Here is a 21,706-nt window from a genome sequence, read left to right as displayed (position 1 = left end):
ATCAACACTGAATCATGAAGAATTAGAAAATCTGAACTGCTGGTAATGAATAAGGAGATTAAATCAATAATTTAAAACTTACCAACAAAGAAAAGTTCAGGACTAGGTAGCTCCACTGGTGAATTCCAATCCTTTTTAAACTCTTCCAAATAATTGACCTGAATAGAATTCCAAAGAAGACATATAAATGGCCAAGTAGTACATGAAAAGGTACTCAATTATCAGGGAAATGTAAATCAAAACTACCATGAGATATCATTTAAATCTGTTAGAATTTTTATTCTCAAAAAGACAGGTGATAAGACAAATACTATATAATCTCACTTACATGTGGAACCTAAAAAAGCCAAACTCATTGAAACAAAGTAGACTGGTGGTTCCAGGGGCTTACAGGGTGGGGAAAATGAGGACATTATGGTCAGAATATAAACTATCAGTTGTAAGAGGACTGAGTTCTAGGGATCTAATGTACAGCATGGTGACCATAGTTCAGTTCAGTTCAGTCACTCAGCCGTGTCCGACTCTTTGTGACCCCATGAATCGCAGCACGCCAGGCCTCCCTGTCCATAGCCAACTCCTGGAGTTTACTCAAACTCACGTCCATCAGGTCGGTGATGCCATCCAGCCATCTCATCCTCTGTCGTTCCCTTCTCATCCTGTCCCCAGTCCCTCCCAGCATCAGAGTCTTTTCCAATGAGTCAACTCTTCGCATGAGGTTGCCAAAGTACTGGAGTTTCAGCTTTAGCATCATTCCTTCCAAAGAACACCCAGGGCTGATCTCCTTTAGAATGGACTGGTTGGATCTCCTTGTAGTCCAAGGGACTCTCAAGAGTCCTCTCTAACACCACAGTTCAAAAGCATCAATTCTTCCATAGTTAACAATACTGTATTACATACTTGTAAGTTGCTAAGAGTAAATCTTTATATGTTCTCACCATAACAACAATAACAAAATAGTAACTATGTGAGGTGATAGTTGTGCTAACTAACCTTATTGTGATAACAATTTCATAATCTTTGTGTATCAGATCATCACTTGTATACCTTAAACTTACAGAATATTATACATCAATTATATCTCAATAAAAATAGAAGGAAAGAGAAAGAAAATATCCAGTGTTGGGAGTTAGGAGGGCAGTTATGTCGGATCAAATTTTAAAATATGCTGTGCTCCTTGACTCAGCATTCTAACAGTTAACCTAGAGAAATGTATGCACAGAGAAGAAATGTTTAAAAGCACAGACAGAAATGTTAATCACAACACTGTTTATCAAAGCATACCACTGGGAATAAAAGTCCTCTAGTAAAGGTGTGGCCTAATAAGGCAGGAGATAGTCATCTCAGGGAATGTCACACAGCCATTAGAAAGAACAGATGAAAATGATATGCTGAGCACTGACATGGAAAGGTTTCCAAGACACAGGAAGTGAAAACAGTGAGCTGCTTATCAATACGCATGGTGTAATCTATTCCTATTTTAAACATGTAACCCTGTGAAACCACCCATTTTTATATGTACATACATGTCTGCATAAATGCATAGAAATACATCTGGAAAGTTGTCTCTGGGGAGCAGAGTGGGTTTGTCTCCAGGTAGCCCAGTGGAGAGGCTCTTGCTCTGGCTATTCTGCTGGTTGATATTTTTACAAAAAGTATGTATTCACATATTACTCCTGCAATTTTAAAGTAGAAAAGAACTAGCATAGGCCCAGGGTTGCTGAAGAGCAGACCTATAAAATCCATTAGGTCTGCCTTCCCTCTGGGGGCCCACAAAGACTGACCAGGGTCTGGAGATGGAGAGTGAGGTAGAGAAAAGCAGTGCCAGCCCCACCCACGTGCCAGTGAGTCCGCTGACTTGGTGATTTTATTTTCCGCTGTGTCTCAGGTCAGGTCCCTTGAGAAACAGACTCTGAGACATCTGCACACAAGAGGTTTACTGAGAAGAGCTCTTGAGAACAACACCTCTGGGAAAGAAGACAGGACTGAGCAGAGGGAGAGGCTGGGCTATGTCGCAACAAAGGCCTGAGCAGACCCAGAAGCAGCTCTGGAGCCAGAGGGTTCTTCAGAGGTGTCCCCGCGTGGGGGAAGGGGGCTGGGCCTTTGCACCTCCTTCTTCACAGACCAGTCACTGGATGTGGGCTGCCTCTGGGAAGAAGTGAAACTTTGGCCAAAGCAGCCCTCTTCAGCTGAGGGGCCGATTCTGGGATAGACCCAGCTGTGGGCAGCAGCTGGAGGAATGAACACCTCAGTCCTGAAGGGGAGTCTAGGAAGTGCACCATGTCTTGGGGAATCTGGAGCTAAGGGAGCATTTGTCTCAACTCTGATTCCTTCAAAGATGTCAGATTGCAAAAATGAGGAAAAAATCCAGATGGACCTAGCACCAGTGCTAAGCCCCTAACCTGCACTGGCTTCTTTAAACCTCACAAGTCTGGGGTGAGTACCAATATTCTGTTTTACAAGTACTAATATAATTTGGTTTATAGATGAAATTGAAGAAATTATACAAAAATTATACAATGCAGAGGAACTTGAAAGCTCAGAGAAGTGAAGTAATTTGCCAAAAGTTATAGAGCTGTTGAGTAACACAGAAAGGTTTCAGTCTAGGTCTGGCAGAGTCCAGAGCCACCAAGAGGGGAGGTGGTTTACAAAGACTCAAAACGCTCAGCCAGGACAGAGAAAAATAAGAGCAACAACTGAGAGGCGTCAAGAAGGTAATTAGTGCCATTCTTCGGAATAGCAGGTTGGAAAAGAGATGTCCAGGTGCCACACAGAAGTCCCGGGCCCCTTCATTGTATAAAGAAAATCAAGTATGTAATTCTCTACATATTGTATGATGCTAAAGTTAGCATGTTTTAAAACATGCAAATCAGTCAGTCAGTTCAGTCGCTCAGTCGTGTCTGACTCTTTGCAACCCCATGAATCACAGCACGCCAGGCCTCCCTGTCCATCACCAACTCCCAGAGTTCACCCAAACTCATGTCCATCGAATCGGTGATTCCATCTAGTTGGTGATGCCATTGAGCCATCTCATCCTCTATCGTCCCCTTCTCCTCCTGCCCCCAATCCCTCCCAGCATCAGGGTCTTTTCCAATGAGTCAACTCTTCGCATCAGGTGGCCAAAGTATTGGAGTTTCAGCTTTAGCATCAGTCCTTCCAAAGAATACCAGGACTGATCTCCTTTAGAATGGACTGGTTGAATCTCCTTGCAGTTCAAGGGACTCTCAAGAGTCTTCTCCAACACCACAGTTCAAAAGCATCAATTCTTCGGTGCTCAGCTTTCTTCACAGTCCAACTCTCACATGCATACATGACTACTGGAAAAACCATAGCTTTGACTAAATGGACTTTTGTTGGCAAAGTAATATCTCTGCTTTTGAATATGCTATCTAGGTTGGTCATAACTTTTCTTCCAAGGAGTAAGCTTATTTTAATTTCATGGCTGCAGTCACCATCTGCAGTGATTTTGGAGCCCCCAAAATAAAGTCTGACAATGTTTCCACTGTTTCCCCATCTATTTCCCATGAAGTGATGGGACCAGATGCCATGATCTTAGTTTTCTGAATGTTGAGCTTTAAGCCAACTTTTTCACTCTCCTCTTTCACTTTCATCAAGAGGCTTTTTACTTTCTGCCATAAGGGTGGTGTCATCTGCATATCTGAGGTTATTGATATTTCTCCTAGAAATCTCGATTCCAGCTTGTGCTTCTTCCAGCCCAGCGTTTCTCATGATGTACTCTGCATATAAGTTAAATAAGCAGGGTGACAATATACAGCCTTGACGTACTCCTTTCTCTATTTGGAACCAGTCTGTTGTTCCATGTCCAGTTCTAACTGTTGCTTCCTGACCTGCATATAGGTTTCTCAAGAGGCAGGCAAATATTTACTATTTATTATTAATATTTACTATTATTTATTATTGATATATATTACTTTTAATACAAACAAATAAGTATAAAGACATGTAGGAGAGAAACACCTGTGGAGTGATGGGGGCTGGATGAGAAGCCATTTAAGAAGCTTCCATATATATTCATATCATACTAATTCTTAAACTGGGTGAGAAGTACAACAATATTTATTATATAATTGTCTCTACAAAAGGTAGAAAGGATAATTTAATACCTTTTGGATTGTGAAACACTTCATAAAATTGTTTTTCCAAAAGGAAAGTGTTCAGATAAGAAAGCTTATAATAGCTAAGCACATTATTTAAACTTGTACTTGGTACTTGTTTATTTTAATCCTTACTCTAATTTGAGGTGTTATATGACTTAAAAATAGAAGATGTATATTAATAAATGTGCAGATCCTTTAACAAAGACTTATCATTGAAAAATCCTGCTGAGTGTGTGCAAAGGATGGCCCATGTGTCAAGTCTTTAACCCATTCTAATGATGTACCTATTGCCCACCTGGATCTTTTATGGAAATAGGATAAAAATACACACAGGATTGACATGTAATGTACACACCAGATTGACAGGCCTTGTTCTTCAGTCTGCAGGTGTTCACACAGGAAGCCAATGCCCGCCCTCCCCCACACACCGTGATGCATGTGATCCACAGCCCTTCGTTCTGTCACAGTCTGCCCCTGTGCAGGGCACAGTACATTAGGTTTCTTGTCTCCAAATACACAGGTTCCACCTGCCTCACCAGCTGCCCAGGGTCTCCTCTAATCCCTAAGCACATCCCTAACTCTCCTGGGCTACAGATGACCCAGCTTCCTCCTCTTAGGATTGCATGGCAGAAGTGCTCGAGGTAGCGTTCCTGCATGAGGGACAGTGGAGAAGGGGGTGCAGAAACTAGAGGTGAAGAGCATACCCCATGCTGCTCTTGGGGAGTAAAAGCCCAGAGACACCTGGATCTCTGAGGCAGCCCATTCCTGTAAGAATCTGGAGTGTTGGGGACACCAATTCCCTTGGCTCCTTGGGGCCTCTGAGTTCCCGTGCGGGCCCCTCGGGGAAACTGGCTGGGAACCACACTGTCACCTGTGACGTCTGGCTCAGCATGCGCCAATCACCCACAAGCCAGTGAGCGCCATGCAGGACAACAGGAAATAACCTCCAAGCAGACGGCTCACAGACCAAAATCAAGACAGCTGTTTTTAAAGTGTTTTTTAAAATATTTTGTAAAGCTCCAATAATTCTTTCACTGATTCAAACAAACCAATGGAAAAAAAAAAGGTTAAATCAACCAGGAAAACTAACATATCATTATCTAATATTTTTTTAAACTACTGTTAATTGTGTTGGGTGTGCTAATGGTCTTATTTTGTTCTTTCAGAAGTCCTTACCTGTTAGAATACTTATTCAATATTTATCCATAGAATGATATGACATTAGGAATTTGCTTTAAAAACCACCAACAAAACAAAGTAGTGGTGGGAGGAGTGAATAAAACAAAACTGGCAGTATGTTCATTGCTGAAGCCAGGTGGTGGGTGCATGGGTCTCCTTGTCCTACACTTTTGGGTATGTTTGAAGACTTTAAAAAATTTAAAACTGAGATCTTTAGTTTCTCACCACACATAGATACCTTTTTTGTTTCCCTTTCTCTGCCTTTTTTCACTTACAAATGTAATATATTCTTATAAAAATGTCAAGCAATACAAGCACTGTAAATCTACTTTTCATTAATACAAGTAAGAACTATGTCATGTGTTTCTTGTCACTTACCTGGTGGCTCAGTGGTAAAGAATCTGGCTTCCAATGCAGGAGATGTGGGTTCAATCCCGGGGCCTAGAAGCCCCTGGAGAAAGAAATGGCAACCCACTCTGCTATTCTTGCCTGGAGAATCCCATGGACAGAGAAGCCCGGTGGGGTGCAGTCCATGGGCTCCCAAAGAATCAGACATGACTGAGCAACTAAGCACAAACAACAAAACTTCCTTATGCAGGACTCTGCCCAGTGCTGGTGTGTGCTCCATTTAATGCAGTTAGGATCACTGTTCCTCACACGAGCCCAGAAGGGACCTTTGCAGTTGTCTACTCTGATTCCTTCATTGCACAGATGGGAAAACTGACACCCTGAGGAGAAGGTAAATTGGTCAGTGTCCCTGAGCTAGTTAGTGGCAAAATTACAAAAATCTCTCACAATCCTTAAGGCAACCTTTGCTGGGTAACTCTCAAGGAGACCCCTCAACCATAGGGCTGGTAAAGCCCCCATTTGTTCTGTCACCAGCACTGCCCATTCCCCCCACCCTTCTGACTTCTTCTGGACAGAAGCTGGGGGCATGAGAGGGCAGATCCCAGACTGAAAGAAGGCCTGGGTGAGCTGCAAGCCCACTCTGCACCAGCACTCTCCCCAGCTCAGCCCCACTCACTCCACCTCTCAGGGGCTGATGCCCACCCAGTGGGTGCCCTCCTTAGCTCCCACAGCCCCTCTTCCGACTCCACACCCGCCCCCTGCATGCAGTCAGTGAAGTAAACTTGCAATTTGATGCAAAAGGGAAAGTAAGAATGTGTTCTCTTAAAGCAAACAGTTGGGCTGCTTGTCAGGCTTAAACAGAGGGTGGAGTGGCAGATGGGAATTCACACAAAATCCTAGGTTTATGATCTAGATTCATGAGATCCATTCTCTGATCCAGAACCCCACAGGACCCAAGATCTTCAGGGGCACAGAAAGGGCCAGCTCAAAACTATTCAGCTGCAGATTTGAGTTATTGACCCAGAACTCACCCAACCTGAGCCGAGGAGAGGGGGTTTCACTGGAGGGTCTAGATCTGTGCTGTCAGCGCAGTAGCCACTGGTTACATGTGGCGACTGAACACTTGAAATATCCAGTCCCGAGTAAGATGTTGAGTCACTATGAAATACACACCAGATTTCAAAAACAGTACAAAAATAAGAATGTAAAAAGATCTCATTAACAATTTTTATGTTGATATGTTAAAATGATGAGTGAGTGATAGTCGCTCTGTCGTGTCTGACTCTATGACTCCTTGGAAAGTAGCCTGCCAGGCTCCTGTGTCCATGGAATTCTCCAGACAAGAATACTGGAATAGATTGCCATTTCAGTATTTTGGATATATGGGGTTAAAATATATTATATAAGTTATTCTGTTTCATTTCTATCACTTTACTGAAATATACTGGACATGCAATCAACTACCTGTATTTAAAGTGTTATTTAAAGAGTCCAGTTTGACATGTATATACTGGGAAGCCATCAGTACACCAATATAATGAACATGTCCATCACCCCCCCAAAAGGTTTCCTCATGCCCCTTTGTTGTCCTGCCTTCCCACCCCTCGATAATTACTGATATTCATTCTGTCTCTATAGAATAGTTTGCGTTTTCTAGAATTTTATGTAAGTGGAACCAGAGAGTATGCATAATTTTTTACTGCTTTCACTCAGCATAATTCTTGTGAGATTCATTCATGTTGCTGCATATATCAGGAGTTCATTTTTTCACATTGCTAAGTAGTATTTCGTTATATAAATCTATCATAGTTTTTTGTTTGTTTGTTTTTTTATCCATTCATCTGTTGATAGACATTGGGGTTGTTTCTAATTGGGTGCTATTCCAGATAAAGTGGGCTTCTCAGGTGGCGCTAGTGGTAAAGAATCCACCTGCCAATTCAGGAGACACAAGAGACTAGGGTTCGATTCCTGGGTTGGAAAGATCCCCTGGAGTAGAAAATGGCACCCATTCCAATACTCTTGCCTGGAAAATTCCATGGGCAGAGGAACCTGGCAGGCTAGAGTCCATAGGGCCACAAAGAGTCTAACATAACTGAGTGACTGAGCATAGCACAGATAAAGTAGCTACGAACATTTGTTTATCTGTTTCTTATAACTTCCACTTTTTTAAAATACGTCAACTACGAAATGTAAAATGTGCTCATGTTGTATTTCTATTAGACAGGGCACACCTAGATTCTCTTCTCAGCCCTCTGCTTTCCTGGCTTGGGCCAACTGCCTGCTTAATTTGTGTTTAATTCAACCAGCTGGTGCCCTGGGCCAGGTGTGGAGCCAGAGCAGAGAGGTGAAGGGCCCAGGGAGGGGGGGACCCTGAATACATCACTGCTGTGTGCCCTCCTGGCCTTTCCAGGGACTGCCTCAAGGCACTGGCGATGGGACATGGAGGAGGGAAGCAGATGCATAAACGGTCACCTTGAATTCAAAATCAGAAGCCAGAAAGAGCTGCATAAAGGCTCAGTTGAGGTAGAGTAGGAGGCACGTGTGTCTAGGGAGTCTGGGAAGGTTTTCCCAGGAGACGACACTGGCACTGGGTCTTGGAGGGAGAGAATTCACAAACCAGAGTAGGGGGAGGAGTTTCTAAGTACAAGAGAAAGCTCTGAAATTCCCTGGAGCAAGGCTGGTGCCATGGACTGGGAACTCTGGACAGAGAGGAGGGCATGAGATGAAGGTGGTGAGAGCACAGGCTGGAGAGGGGCTGGCAGTCAGAATGAAGGGTCTGCTCTGCCATGCAGAGTATCCATGCAGTGATACTCACAAGCTAGGGAAGAGAGCCAGGCCAGAAGGCACTTTAGAAAAACCCCAGGGTCGGGGAAGAAAACAGGAGTGATGACTACTTGGGCAGTGCTGGTGTACAGACAAGGACTAAGTTCTGGAGAGTTCAGAAGCTGATTGAACACGAATTGGCAACTAGCTGATGTGAGGCCCACAGAAGAGCACCACCCTGGGGTCCCCTACAGCTGGGCTCTGGGGTGGAAGTCATCCTCTCCTGCATAGATTCTGGCTACAACATCCCCCAAAGGTGTCCCTCTCACCCTGTCAAGACCACCCACCCCACTGCTGGTACAGAGAGATTTAAACTCCACAAGTGTCTCCTAGCAGTTCCCCCTGTGGCTTTCTACCACCTATAAGATGAAATCTCACTTCCTTAAATGTTCATGAAGCCCTGGGCAAGCTGGGCCCACCTACCCACATGCGCAAGTACACATGTGTACATACATGTTCATGTACACACACATACACGTACTCATACACACCAGAGCCCTGGCTTTCCAACTCCATGATCTCTTGGCGTGAGGGTCTTGTCACATGGCTTCGCCCAGACTGAACACAAAACCCTCCTCCTTCCAGGCATGGTTTAGGCTCCTGAGGCCTTCCGACCTCTGCATCCGAGGCACTCTGTGCAGCTCTAACCTCTTTCATGCTCACTAAACTGTCACTTCTTGAGGGCAATGTCTAAGTCTTTTGTTTCTGGAACTGGATTGCTGGAAATAGATGTGAGAATAACCTGGTGCTGGCAGTAATTGCCTTGGGAAAGCAGAGATGAGGGCAGAGCCCCAAGACAACACTCCAGGCAACAGAATTTCTGACCCAACGCAACATGAAAAGAGGGTCAGAGGTCATCTCTCCATTCTCTACTCTGCAAAGTCCTGGGAAGGCTTATTTTGTCAAAGGGGAAAAAGCTGTATGGAGACAAGAAAAGACAACCAGAGGTCCCTGCCATTAACATGTTAGTAATTAAGGTGACTATGATAGAATAACGGAGAAGGCAATGGCACCCCACTCCAGTACTCTAGCTTGGAAAATCCCATGGACGGAGGAGACTGGTAGGCTGCAGTCCACGGGGTTGCTAAGAGTCGGACACGACTGAGCGACTTACTTTCACTTTTCACTTTCATGCATTGGAGAAGGAAATGGCAACCCACTGCAGTGTTCTTGCTTGGAGAATCCCAGGGACAGGGGAGCCTAGTGGGCTGCCGTCTATGGGGTCGCACAGAGTCCGACACGACTGAAGTGACTTAGCATAGCATAGAATAGCATGATAGAATAAGCGTACGTAAAAGGACAAAGAAACATTGGATATCCACCATTTTAAAAAGAGCAACAAAAAATGTGATTTACAGGTCAAGTCTGCATGAAATTAACTGAATATTTATTGAGCTCCTGCAATGTCATCAGGTCGTCCTCAAGCTGTAAATGATGCCACAAGTGAACCTAAGTTGTCCTCCCTTGTCTCCAAGTGTTACCACTCATACTAGGAAGCAAGGTCCATGCTCAGGAGGACATTTGGGGATCAACCCATCCCCAGGTGAGGAGGCCCAGTAAATCAATATTACAGGTGTCTGGAAAGGGGCTTCCCAACTTTTCTGTGCATTTGCAGTTCCCAAAAGCAGATTCTGATCCAGTAGTTCTGGGGCTCAAGATGCTGCCTTTCTCACAGGTTCCTAGCAGAGGCCCCAGCTGTGGGTCTGGGCCCCACTTTGAATAGCCAGGACCTTAGTGATGAAGAGAACCACGTGAGCTGGGAAAGCTCCACACACAGAACTGAAGGAGAGGGGGACTGGACAAAGCAGGGGGGCATCCGGGGAGGGCAGCCTAAACAGGGACGTGGGACAGAGGCAAGCTCACAACAGGAGAGAACCCTGGTACAGGAAGTCCATAGGCTGGAAGTGAAAATACTCATTAGCCAGCGGCAGGAGTGGGACAGGACTGAATTATGTGGAGTCTTAAATGCCACACTCAAGAGCTGCAATTTAATTCAAAAGGGGAAACTGAGCTGGAGTTGGTTCTTGAGTCATATTTAGTTGACACATTCAGGAAAAATAGAGGGAAAAGTAAGGAATATATATATCCACACAGAGGAGGAGGTGAAATAGAACATGGTTCCTCTCACTCCTTACTTTAAGACACTGAGGTCAGCTCTTTGTTTCCATGTTCCCACCCCTACCCTCCATCTCTTTGCCTAAATCCAGGCCCTGCCCCCTGAGTCTTTTGGCTCTAGAAGCCTTTCAAGTCTCAGATGATCCATGAACATGAGGAAAGAAACCTTCTACGGTTCTGCACAGCCTTTCTTTCTTTCCGTGAATGTATAAACAATTCCACAGCACATGATAAAAGCAAGGGGAGGGGGGACCCACATTAATTTCCTTGAGGCAAATGATAAGCTGGCAGGTCTGGCTCTATGGGAGGAGATAAAAGTTCCAAACACAGCCAAGTGGCTCTCGGGATCCGAGCCTGGTACGGATGCAAATTAAAATAAAAACTATATAAACAGCCGCACAATTGCACCATTCAGGGCTCTTTCATTAGAAGCCAGCTCTCCAGCACCACTGCCCACAAAGACAACTTCTCTTTCTTTTCCCTCCTAACGAATTTCCAAGCTGATCAACAAAAGGAGGCTAAGGACAAAAGCAGTTCTAATTGATGAGGCTCTGGGGAGAGGGTCGTTGGGGAGATTCATTTTATGTGTGTAAATCAAAAAGCAAATGTGATGTGTCAGACTAGCTGAGGATGGGCCTCCCGCTGGGGATCGCGGAGGTGCCAAGTCCCTCCTCTCAAGGTTGGGCGCAGCCGGATAACAACCCAACGGTCACATGAACCAGCCAGATCTCCCAGTGCCCGAAAGAGCCAATTTCCCCACATGCCACCTCATGCAAGAGGACCTACCCAACAGCCAGACCCAGTGTGCAACCACTCACTACTGTGGCAGCCTCTCCTGTATATTGCAGAGGACAGAGTTCACTGGCTGTATTATCATGAAGCCTCTTTAAGCTGGGGAATCACTGGTGTGAGGAAACACAGTATTACCAAAATCCACCACTGGTTGAACATTCAAGCTCCAGAGGGGATCTCTGCTCATAAACTATACGCCTCCCTGATTTTTTTTCCCACTTGGTTCGTATTTCTAATCACTTAGGCCATGCCAGAAACCTCTTCTAGTGACAGTGTCTTCAACTGTATCATTCATCCATACACCCTACTCCGCAGCCAGGAAGATTTCGTCACAGTTCCAGATCCTTTTACACTCATCCCCCCAACCCACACTCCTCCCCAAGCTTGGAATTCCCTACTATTCCCCTGCTGTCCTCCTACATCATCTTCACCTCATGAACCTCATGTTTTCTCAATAATCTTTGCTCTACTCATCTCATCGGAGAAGGCAATGGCACCCCACTCCAGCACTCTTGCCTGGAAAATCCCGTGGACGGAGGAGCCTGGAAAACTGCAGTCCATGGGGTCTCTGAGGGTCGGACACAACTGAGCGACTTCACTTTCACTTTTCACTTTCATGCACTGGAGAAGGGAATGGCAACCCACTGCAGTGTTCTTGCCTGGAGAATCCCAGGGACGGGGGAGCCTGGTGGGCTGCCGTTTACGGGGTCGCACAGAGTCGGACACGCCTGAAGCGACTTAGCAGCAGCAGCCCTCATCTCATGGGCTATTGGGAGACTCAAATGAAATGAATGTGAAGTAACTACAAATGGCACAAATATTTATAGTTACACAGAAATGCCTTAGTTGAGGCTATAGCACTCGACCATTTAGTGACTACCAAAAATCTATTGTTAAATGAGACTTCTTTTTTTAGCCAGTAGGACAAATGAAAATTCTTGCACATCAATATCAGAAGGAACTCCCAACATTTTTAAATGATAGAAAGCCAAACAGCGAAAGCGAGCCACCCCCTACTTTGGTCCCTTTGTGGTTCCCCAGATTATCTCAGCAGCACGTGCCTGGTACTCACACTCTGCTTCACCCAGTTAATGCTTCTAGCCACACTGATCTGACATCAAGCCAAAGGGCTGGTGCCTGGGAGAAGCAAAGACCAAACAGCGTGCTGAGGAGGAGAGAATTTTTTTTTTTCTCCTGCTCTGGGTGTTGCTTTACTTTGCCCGTTTATGGAGGAGTCCATCATTTAGAAAATGAACTGCGTTTGCAGTCTCAGTGAGGGCAGCTGCTGTGGATGAAGGCCTTGTGTTCTTCCCGCTTATATCCTAAGAAGCAAAGGGGGAGCAGAGAGAGATATGAAAGGCTCATGACCAGACTGCCCTTTCTACCCTCCCCAGCCAGCTGGGTGGTCACAGAGCTCTATAGTTATTCTCTCATTTTCCCAGTTGATAAGGATAAGGGAGGTGCTATCTGCCACAGACACCCTCAGCTTTAGGAGAGGACAACCATAGCACTGTTGGGTAACAGCACATGACCCAGCACTATTTTCCTCAACACTTCCAAGCCCTGGCTGCCCTGGACAATGCTGCTGAAAAGATAACAAGGTGGGGTTGATATGCTCAGGTCTTTTCCAAACCACACTCACATCATTACTTGTGAGAACTTCCTACGGCTGCCACAACAAATTACCACAACCTGGGTGGCTTAAAACTACAGAAATGGAGTTTAGAAAGATGGTAACAATAACCCTGTGTACGAGACAGCAAAAGAGACACTGATGTATAGAACAGTCTTATGGACTCTGTGGGAGAGGGAGAGGGTGGGAAGATTTGGGAGGATGACATTGAAACATGTAAAATATCATGTAAGAAACGAGTTGCCAGTCCAGGTTCGATGAACGATACTGGATGCTTGGGGCTAGTGCACTGGGACGACCCAGAGAGATGGTATGGGGAGGGAGGAGGGAGGAGGGTTCAGGATGGGGAACACATGTATACCTGTGGCAGATTCATTTTGATATTTGGCAAAACTAATACAATTATGTAAATTAAAAAAAAAAAAAAAAAGACACCAACAGAAGTTTCCAGGTGCTGACCATTTTTTGGTCTCACATTTTCCCCTAATCTACTCCAAAGTGACTTGCTTCCCCCAGGTGAAGTGGCTGACATTTAAATGGCAGCTGCTCATACAAATAAATAAAGTTTCTATTCCTGCCAAAAAAAAAAAAAAAAACCACAGAAATGTATTATCTCACAATTGTGGAAGCCAGAAGTTCAAAGTCAAGGTGTGGACAGGGTTGGTTCCTGCTGGAGGCTCTGGAGGAAAATCCATTCCATGTCTCCACCGGGGGCACTTGATGGCACTGCTTGGCTTGGGGCTCTATGGCTCTAATTCCTGCCTCTGAGTTCATATGACCTTTTCCTTTTTGAGTCTGTGTCCTTCTCTCTTTTGAGGACACCTGTCAGTGGACCTAGCACCCACTCTAAGTCCAAGATGATCTTGAATCTTTGTATCTGCAAAGATCTTTTTTTCCAATGAAGTCAACTTTGCAGGTTCCAGAGACACATCTTTGGGGTGACCCCTATTCGATCCACGACAAAGGGAAAGGCAGATGAGCACCTAAACAAAGGGAAAGGGAGACGAGGAGGAAACTACCCTGAAACTGTTGAAACCTTCAAGAATTCGTGGGGCAAAGTGGGGAGGGGAGTTATTCAGCCAAATTATGGTAACAAGGGCTGTGGAGTACTGAATGGACATTCAGCATGGCTGCAGTAGGGAAGAAGGGTGCCCTCCACTGAGACCACCACTGAGAGGGCACCATGCAGCTGCAACAGCAGAGTCACTGGCAAAGAGCCACCTCATCCATCCCTTGCTCCCACTTACCCACCCTCTTCCTCCTGCTTCATTTACCCCGACTGGGTAACCTATGAATCACCCGTCTTTTTTTAATTCCCTAGGGGATTAAGCGAGATGGCATCCTGGGCTGAGCCCTGGAAACTCTCCCAGAAGCCTGTTAATGAACTTTGCCTGCCTGCCTTGTGAAAGTCAGTCAGCTCTGTCCACTGAGAGGCTGCTCAGATGACCACACTTTCGTGCTTGGTTTGTGAACACAGATGCAGCACTTAACTGTCTTCTGCTGCTGTTCATGTTTACCAAAGGAAAAGCCCTCCAAAACTTAGTGCACAAAATCCCAATTTAAGGATCAAAAAAAGGTACACCGTGTATAAAAATTCTAAAAGATCCTTTCTCCCAGGAAGAAAATACTGAGTGAATCACCATTCCCAAGTTTCAAAGGAACAGTTCCTTAAGTTTCCCTTCAAAGAAATCCCTGCAGTGTGTAAATAGATAGAGAAGATGTGTCAGTGATAGCTACCAATAAAGCGTCTGAGTCTGAGATGTCAGGCCTTCAGTCAAGGCCCTGCCTATAACACATCCTTGTACATGTGTGTGTGTGTTAAGTCACTTTAGTCATGTCCAACTCTTTGTTACCCTATGGACTGTAACCCACCAGGCTCCTCTGTCCATGGGAATTCTCCAGGCAAGAATACTGGAGTGAGTTTCCATTTCCTTCTCCAATAACATGTCCTTAGGTCTTGTTTTTAGGCCTGGAGTTCATTAACAAATTAATAGTTGAAAGTCAAACTTTTCTCTACAGTGCTAGGAAGAGGAAGTCTGGCAAATGTGGTCTGAAAAACGTCTATGGATCGGTTGAAGGGCAGGTATTTGTTGAGTGTGTACCTTGCATGGGTCACTCTACTGAATATCAAGAGTACAGCAGGGACAGAAATTCAGACATGGCCCTTCATAGAGATGGAGGAGAGGAGATGGTAAACTGACTATCACACAAGTAATTGTAGTTGAGCTAAGTGGTACAAAGCAAGAGCATGGACAGTTGTGGAATCACACACAAGGCTCTTGCATACCTAGGAGATGATATGGATGGAAATAAAGGAAATAGGTACTTTGCCCCCAGTGATGATGAAATGTCCAATGAGTCTCCTCTGAAGGTTTTATATATACTCCCTCTCCTTTCTCAAGGATAGAGATCTTGCCCCTCTAGGACCTACAATTATTTGAAGCACATCTGCCAGCAGGTTGTCAAAGTGTGTGCCCAGTAAGCCCAAAGGGAATCCTAGAGGCCCAGAGGACAGGAGAGGGGTGCTCTTGGAAAGATGAAAGCAATAGAAACAGGTCCCAGGAGCTGAGATGAGAAAATAAGACTCTAGCCACCTAGAGTCTATTACCAAAAAAGCAAAAGAACAAATGTTGGCAAGGATGTGAAAAAACTGGAACCTTGCACATTTTTGGAGGGAATATAAAATGGTATGGCTGCTATGGAAAACAGTATAGGAGGCTCCCCCCCAAATTACAAATTGAACCACCATATGATCCAGCAATCCTACTTCTGGGTATTCATCCAAAAGCATTAAAGTCAGGATCCCAAAGAGAGGTTTGTACTTCCACGTTCACTGCAGCATTACTCAGAAGAGTAACGCTGAAGATATGGAAACAACCTAAATGTCCAGCAATGGACGACTGCATAAGGAAAAGGTGGCACCTCCAAAAAGAAGGAATGCCTGCTATATGCCAAAAGAAAAACTTGACCTCCAGCTGTTGACAACAACATGGATAAGCCTTGAGGACGTTATATTGAGAGAAATAAGATGGTCATAGAAGAACAAATATTGCATGATTCCAGTTAAATGAGATACATAAAATAGCCAGATTCACAGAAGAGAGTAGTATGGTGGTTGCCAGGGGCTGGGAGGAGGGAGAAATGGAATTGCTGTTCTACAGGTATAAAATTTCAGTTATGCAAGATGAGTAACTTACAAAGTTGTAGAGATCTGCTGTTCAACACTGTGACTATAGCTGACAGTATTGTGTTATTGTTCACAGCATTGCTCACAGTTTGTTAAAGAGGGTAGATCTTAAGTTAAATGTTCTTACAGAGAGAGAGAAAGGAAGGAAGATAGAAATTAAAGAAGAGGAAAAGGAAAGGAAATAAAACCGGGGAAAAAAGGAAAGAGAAAAGAAAGATAGAACTTTAGATCAGGAGTTGACCACCTGTGGCCTACAGTCAAACCCAGCCTGCCACCTGTTTTTGTACATAAAGCTTTATTGCAACCCAGCCACATTTCATTTACATATTATCTGTGGTTCTTTGGCACTACAACAGCAGAGCTGAGTGGTTGTACCAGAGGGTGCATGACCTACAAAGGCTAAAATGACCACCGTGTACAAGGGTTCAGCTGTTGGCTGTCTTCAGATTCTCCACATTTCTGTTCTTGCTGTTTTCCTACAGGAAAACTTGAATCTTTTCCATACTGCTCATTAGTCTGTCCCTGAATCCACTGACTGGGCTTAGCCTTTTCTTTTTGCCACAATTCTAATTCACAAGCTTCTAGCTTGCTACTGGTCACTGGACACATGTGACTATTTAAATGCAAATTTAAACTAATTACTTCTGGTGGTGGCGGTGGTTTACTCGCTCAGTTATGTCTGACTTTTTGTGATCCTGTGGACTGTAGCCCACCAGGCTCCTCTGTCCATGGCATTTCCCAGGAAAGAATACTGCAGTGGGTAGCCATTTCCTTCTCCAGGGGATCTTCCTGAACCAGGGATCAAACATAAGTCTCCTGCATTGCAGGCAGATTCTTTACCAACTGAGGCACCTGGGAGTCTGGGCTTTCACAAAGAGAATTTTGCCACCCCTTGCTTCAGAGCCATCGGTACTCTTAGCACTACACCAGAATGTCTTTAAACACTTACCTGGGCTGCTTTGGAGGAAGGAGGATCGAAACCTCAAGAGATGTCCATGTGCTAAGAACATCAGAGTGTACACATGAGCCCCTCCTGTGAGCCAGGCACTGTTTTAGAAATATCAATACACTCAGCCCTCACTTTGTGAGGTAGGAATAATCATCCTGATTTTACACATGAGAAAACAGAGGCTCAGAGATGTAAATTGTTGAAGTGGAAGAGCCCTATTTGAAAGTAGATCTGTCTGGGAATGTGTGAAATCACTATATCCAAATTCCTACTCTGTCTGCTGCTTAAACATTTCTACAGGATTACTGAGGAGAATTCTATAACTTTGGATAAAGAGATAATCAATAGGAACTACCACAACTGAATCCACTAACTGACAGTATTAGGCTGCCCGATAGGCCAATGCACTGTTTGGGCCCTTGGAGACTTGGAAGATTAGAGAGTCAGTTACCATTGGGTTCTTTTTGAATTCCTACAGTTGTGTACTGCAGTGAGGGTGTGGGCAAAAGGGGAAAGTTTGCCTTATTGTGAGACCATCAAAGACATAGTTGCTTCCTGGCAGGCTATTATTACCCTAGTAATCACATCATAAAAATGTACACTCCTCATCCAGACAAGGGAACCAGGATTGTGAGGCAGTTCTGGCAACTACATCAACAATAAAGGAAATTTACAAGACCAGGCAGTGTTTAGTTCAAAGGAGAGAAGCTGGCTAGCTGTGCATTATGCCTTCAAGAAGCCCTGCCATATTGAGAAGAGCAGCATTCTGTGTGCTCTGTCAGACTTGAGAATGTATAACAATAGAAGTAAAATGAAAGCCAATTTTGGCTCAAAGGTTGAAAGACTGTTCCAACAACTGGAATCTAACAAAGGAAGGGACTTTTGAGATAATGAGCCCACCCACCTCTGGAGATGTCCAAGCAAGAGCAAATGACAGCAGGGATGCTCTGGTACGGATTTCTGAAAAGTATGAATGTTAGACTAGCTCACCTCCACAGCACCCTCCAATTCAAAGAGCCCAAAATTCTGTAAACAAAGAGATCAGCCTGAGATCACACTAGGAAAATCAGCACTTTGAACCAAATATTAATGCTCTAACTCTATCCACATTCTAATCACAACATCTCACTAAGAGCAAGTGGCTCTTTCCAACGAAGCCCTGGGCACCTATGATCATATTCCAGGACTAACTGAATATTTATGACATAACTATAAGAATGATTTTTTAGTTTGCCAAGTGAAATTGTAAGATCTCTGGTTTTGGAGGAGGCAGCAGGGAGTGAGTGGGTGGTCAAAATAATAATATTAGCTAATATTTACACTAACTTTGCCATTTACAGGGAAATCTATGATCCAGTTAATCTTCACAACAACCCTGTTACCATGCTAGTCATTATCAGACATTGGTACAGGAAGAGGTTGCCCGGTTCCCCCAGATGGCTACAGACCTACTGAGTGACACTCCAAGACAGAAGGGACCACCTTGATAGATACCATTTTGATTCACGTCCTACAGAGACTAGCCAAGAGTTTAGGGTTATCCATTTAAATTTGTTCACAGTTTTTGTAATGGAGGTAGCCATTTTGGCACACAAAACGTAGCAGAAGTGAGTGCATTGCTCAGAACATTATGTATTTACAGTATATACTTTTTACAAAGCTACCAGTGTTTGCCAGTGTTTCCGTTATCAGGATGAGTTTCACATCCTGAGGATGCATTGAGGTTAGGAGGCTAGACACTGCAAGAGATAATTATTAAGGTTCATGCCATCTACACACAGGTCGTCATTATCATTCACAGCTCCCATCAGCAGCACTGGATTTTGTATCCCATATGCCCAATCAGGTCTGGACTGAATCACCCCCTCTTCTGTCACAATACCTGTGGAGGCTTCTGGAAGGAAAACAGTGTGCACATGTTAGCTAGCCTGTGTGGGGATTAGAGGATGTGCACTCACTGTCGCCTGGAGAAACCCTCCATGTTGCTGGGGTTCTATTAGACTAATTAAAGGGCCCAGGAATAACTGGAGATGACCATCTTTGCTTCTAAAAACAAAGAACATCCCTCATCAGAAACACGCCTTCCAGCATTTAAGCCAGGCAAAGCATTTAGGTAAAGCATCAGGTAGGGAGATAGAGGGTAAGGCAGGGGAGAACATTCCAGGCAAAGGAGCCACCTGAGTAAAGGCAGGAAGGCATGAAAATGAAGAGCCTCTTCTCTGTAACAGAGTACAGAGTGCACACAGGGGTGCACACACACCAGAGGCTGAACAGTTGGCCTGGGGGCCATAATAGGGTGTCCCTCTGACAGCAAGCTCCAGAGAATACTTAATGTTGGGGTCCAGTGCTTGTCAGACAGGTATCAAAATCAGCGGGAGGGCTTGTTAAAGCTCAGCTTTCTGGTCCCCTCTGCAGAGCTCCTGACCCAGTGGGTCTGTGGTGGGCCCAAGACTGTGCATTTCTAACAAGCTCCCAGTTGATGCTGATGCTGCTGATCCAGGGGCCACTCTTTGGGAACAATTGCTATAGTGAACAGCAGTTGATAACTGCTTTGAATGGGGAAGTGAGGTGATCAGAGCTGTGTGCTTACTGTCTTTTTTGACCAGTTTGAAGAGCCGATACTTCTGTGAGAAGGTGTGTAAGGAAAGGAATTTGTGGGAAAAGGAATTGGCTCAAGGAATTAATATATGTTCAGTGGTGAGATTTGATTCAAAATGTCTCATTTTTCACCCATCTGGCAGAAGGAACTAAGGAGGGTGAACCACATGACCCATGTTCCTCACAGGAGAACAGAGGAATGTCAAAAGGTCTTTAAGTTACCCGATAACCATATCATTTATAAAGCTCTAGAATGGAGTTTTTAACTCCTCAAATTTTATTTTCTTTTTTTTTTGAAGCAGCAAGGAGATCATACCAGTCATTCCTAAAGGAAATCAACTCTGAATATTTATTGGAAGGACTGGTGACGAAGCTCCAATACTTTGGCTGTGTGATTCGAAGAGCTGACTCACTGGAAAAGACTCTGATGCTGGCAAAGATTGAAGGCAGGAGAAGAAGGGGACGACAGAGGATGAGATGGTTGGGTGGCATCATCAACTCAATGAACATGAGTTTGCACAAACTCTGAGAGATAGTGAAGGACAGGGTAGCTTGGTGAGCTGCAGTCCATGGAGTCTCAAAGAGTCGGAATGAGCAACTGAAAAACAGTTGATTTACCATGTTGTGACAATTTCTGCCATACAGCAAAGCGATTCAGTTATACATATATATATATATTCTTTTTTATATTCTTTTCCATTACAGCTTATCTTAGGATATTGGCTGTAGCCCCCTGTGCTATAGGGTAGGACTTGTCCAAATGCATTTTCTTAGTGTCGGTTTTTCTAAAGACACTGACCATGTTAGTCATCAATGACCCCATCGGCTGGCAGAGGAATACATTTTAGCTTTTCCTTCTCTATTCTTGATTTCTTAGGTATGAAGAAGAATAAGGGATTATGAGATTTAATCTGAAACATCTTGAGTTTCACTTCTATCACAGAAATGGCAATTAGAAAAATACAGAAAAGGCTCAAAGACATGTCTTATCTAGGAAATCCTGACATGGTCCGAAGAGAAGTGTTAGCATGGTGTTCTTCTAGGCTCAACACTAACAAAGATGCTGCCCTATCCAAGGTGGGCATGTGCTTTAGGGCAGAGCCAGAGGAAAGAAGGGGGAAGGTTTTCTACCAGTAGGAGGGATGGGAACAAGTTAGTCTTAAATCCTATCCTATGTCTGGTTGATGTAAGAGAAAGCTATTACTCTCTGCTTTAAAGTATTATTGATGATTGAAGCTGAATGCATGACTTCATTCTATATTCTATGAAGGCTCTTCTTGAGTCAAGCGCTATAGCCCTGTCTAACTGGGGAACACTGTATTCTAAGGCTACACCACAGTAGAGGTGAAAAAGTGACCCAGCAACTGTAGGACTTGAGTTTTTTCCTTGGTTCTGCAACCCTGAATTTGGGCAAGATTTTATGGTTAAGAATCTGCCTGCAATGCAGGAAACCCAGGTTTGATCCCTGTGTTGGAAAGAGCCCCTGGAGAAAGGAATGGCAACCCACACCAGTATTCTTGTCTGGAGAATTCCATGGACAGAGGAGCCTGGTAGGCTACAGTCCATGGATTTGCAAAGAGTTAGACACAACTGAACTAGTAACACTTTCACTTTATCTTCACTGGACCTCAAATTCTTCATGTGAGAGAAAATGGAAGTCATATCTGGTTGTCTATATGATCCCCTCCATCACTGGTCTTCTAGACTCCGCACCACCTAGCAGATGCCAATCATATGGAATGAGAGCACGCTGACTGGTGGTCATGGCTCCGTCCCCCAAGACAGCTGGTCTTACCTGAACTCTGCTAAGTTTAAGGCCCTAGTGTCATTAGCATTTATCTCTGTGCTGGCCAGAGAAAACCAGATGGGAAAGTTTCCATACTAATTAGTAAGAAAATACTCTAGGATACTAATGATCTCCTCTGGCTAGAGTGAACGAGGAAGGTTCAGTCCTCATCTCCTCATCA

General features: G+C 44.4%; 1 long non-coding RNA gene across 6 annotated transcripts in view; it reads right to left on the bottom strand.

Moving 5' to 3' along the window:
* The window catches only part of LOC147363301 (uncharacterized), a 53,053-nt gene that overhangs the window by 581 nt on the left and 30,766 nt on the right, over positions 1 to 21,706 (bottom strand). For 5 of the 6 annotated variants that reach the window (XR_015136905.1, XR_015136903.1, XR_015136901.1 and 2 more), the window contains exon 2: positions 83 to 158. This is a non-coding gene — a long non-coding RNA (uncharacterized LOC147363301). Of the gene's footprint in view, positions 1 to 82; positions 159 to 5,672; positions 6,023 to 6,673; positions 6,801 to 21,706 lie in introns of all 6 variants that reach the window. The other variant, XR_015136900.1, reaches the window with a different exon arrangement.

This window comes from Bos grunniens, chromosome 11, assembly GCF_055505025.1.
Source record: "Bos grunniens cultivar Pamir isolate PY7600 chromosome 11, Bosgru_T2T1.0, whole genome shotgun sequence".
Classification (NCBI taxonomy): domain Eukaryota; kingdom Metazoa; phylum Chordata; class Mammalia; order Artiodactyla; family Bovidae; genus Bos; species Bos grunniens.
Note: the sequence above shows the minus strand (reverse complement) of the source record. Positions and strands in the feature narration are given on the sequence as shown.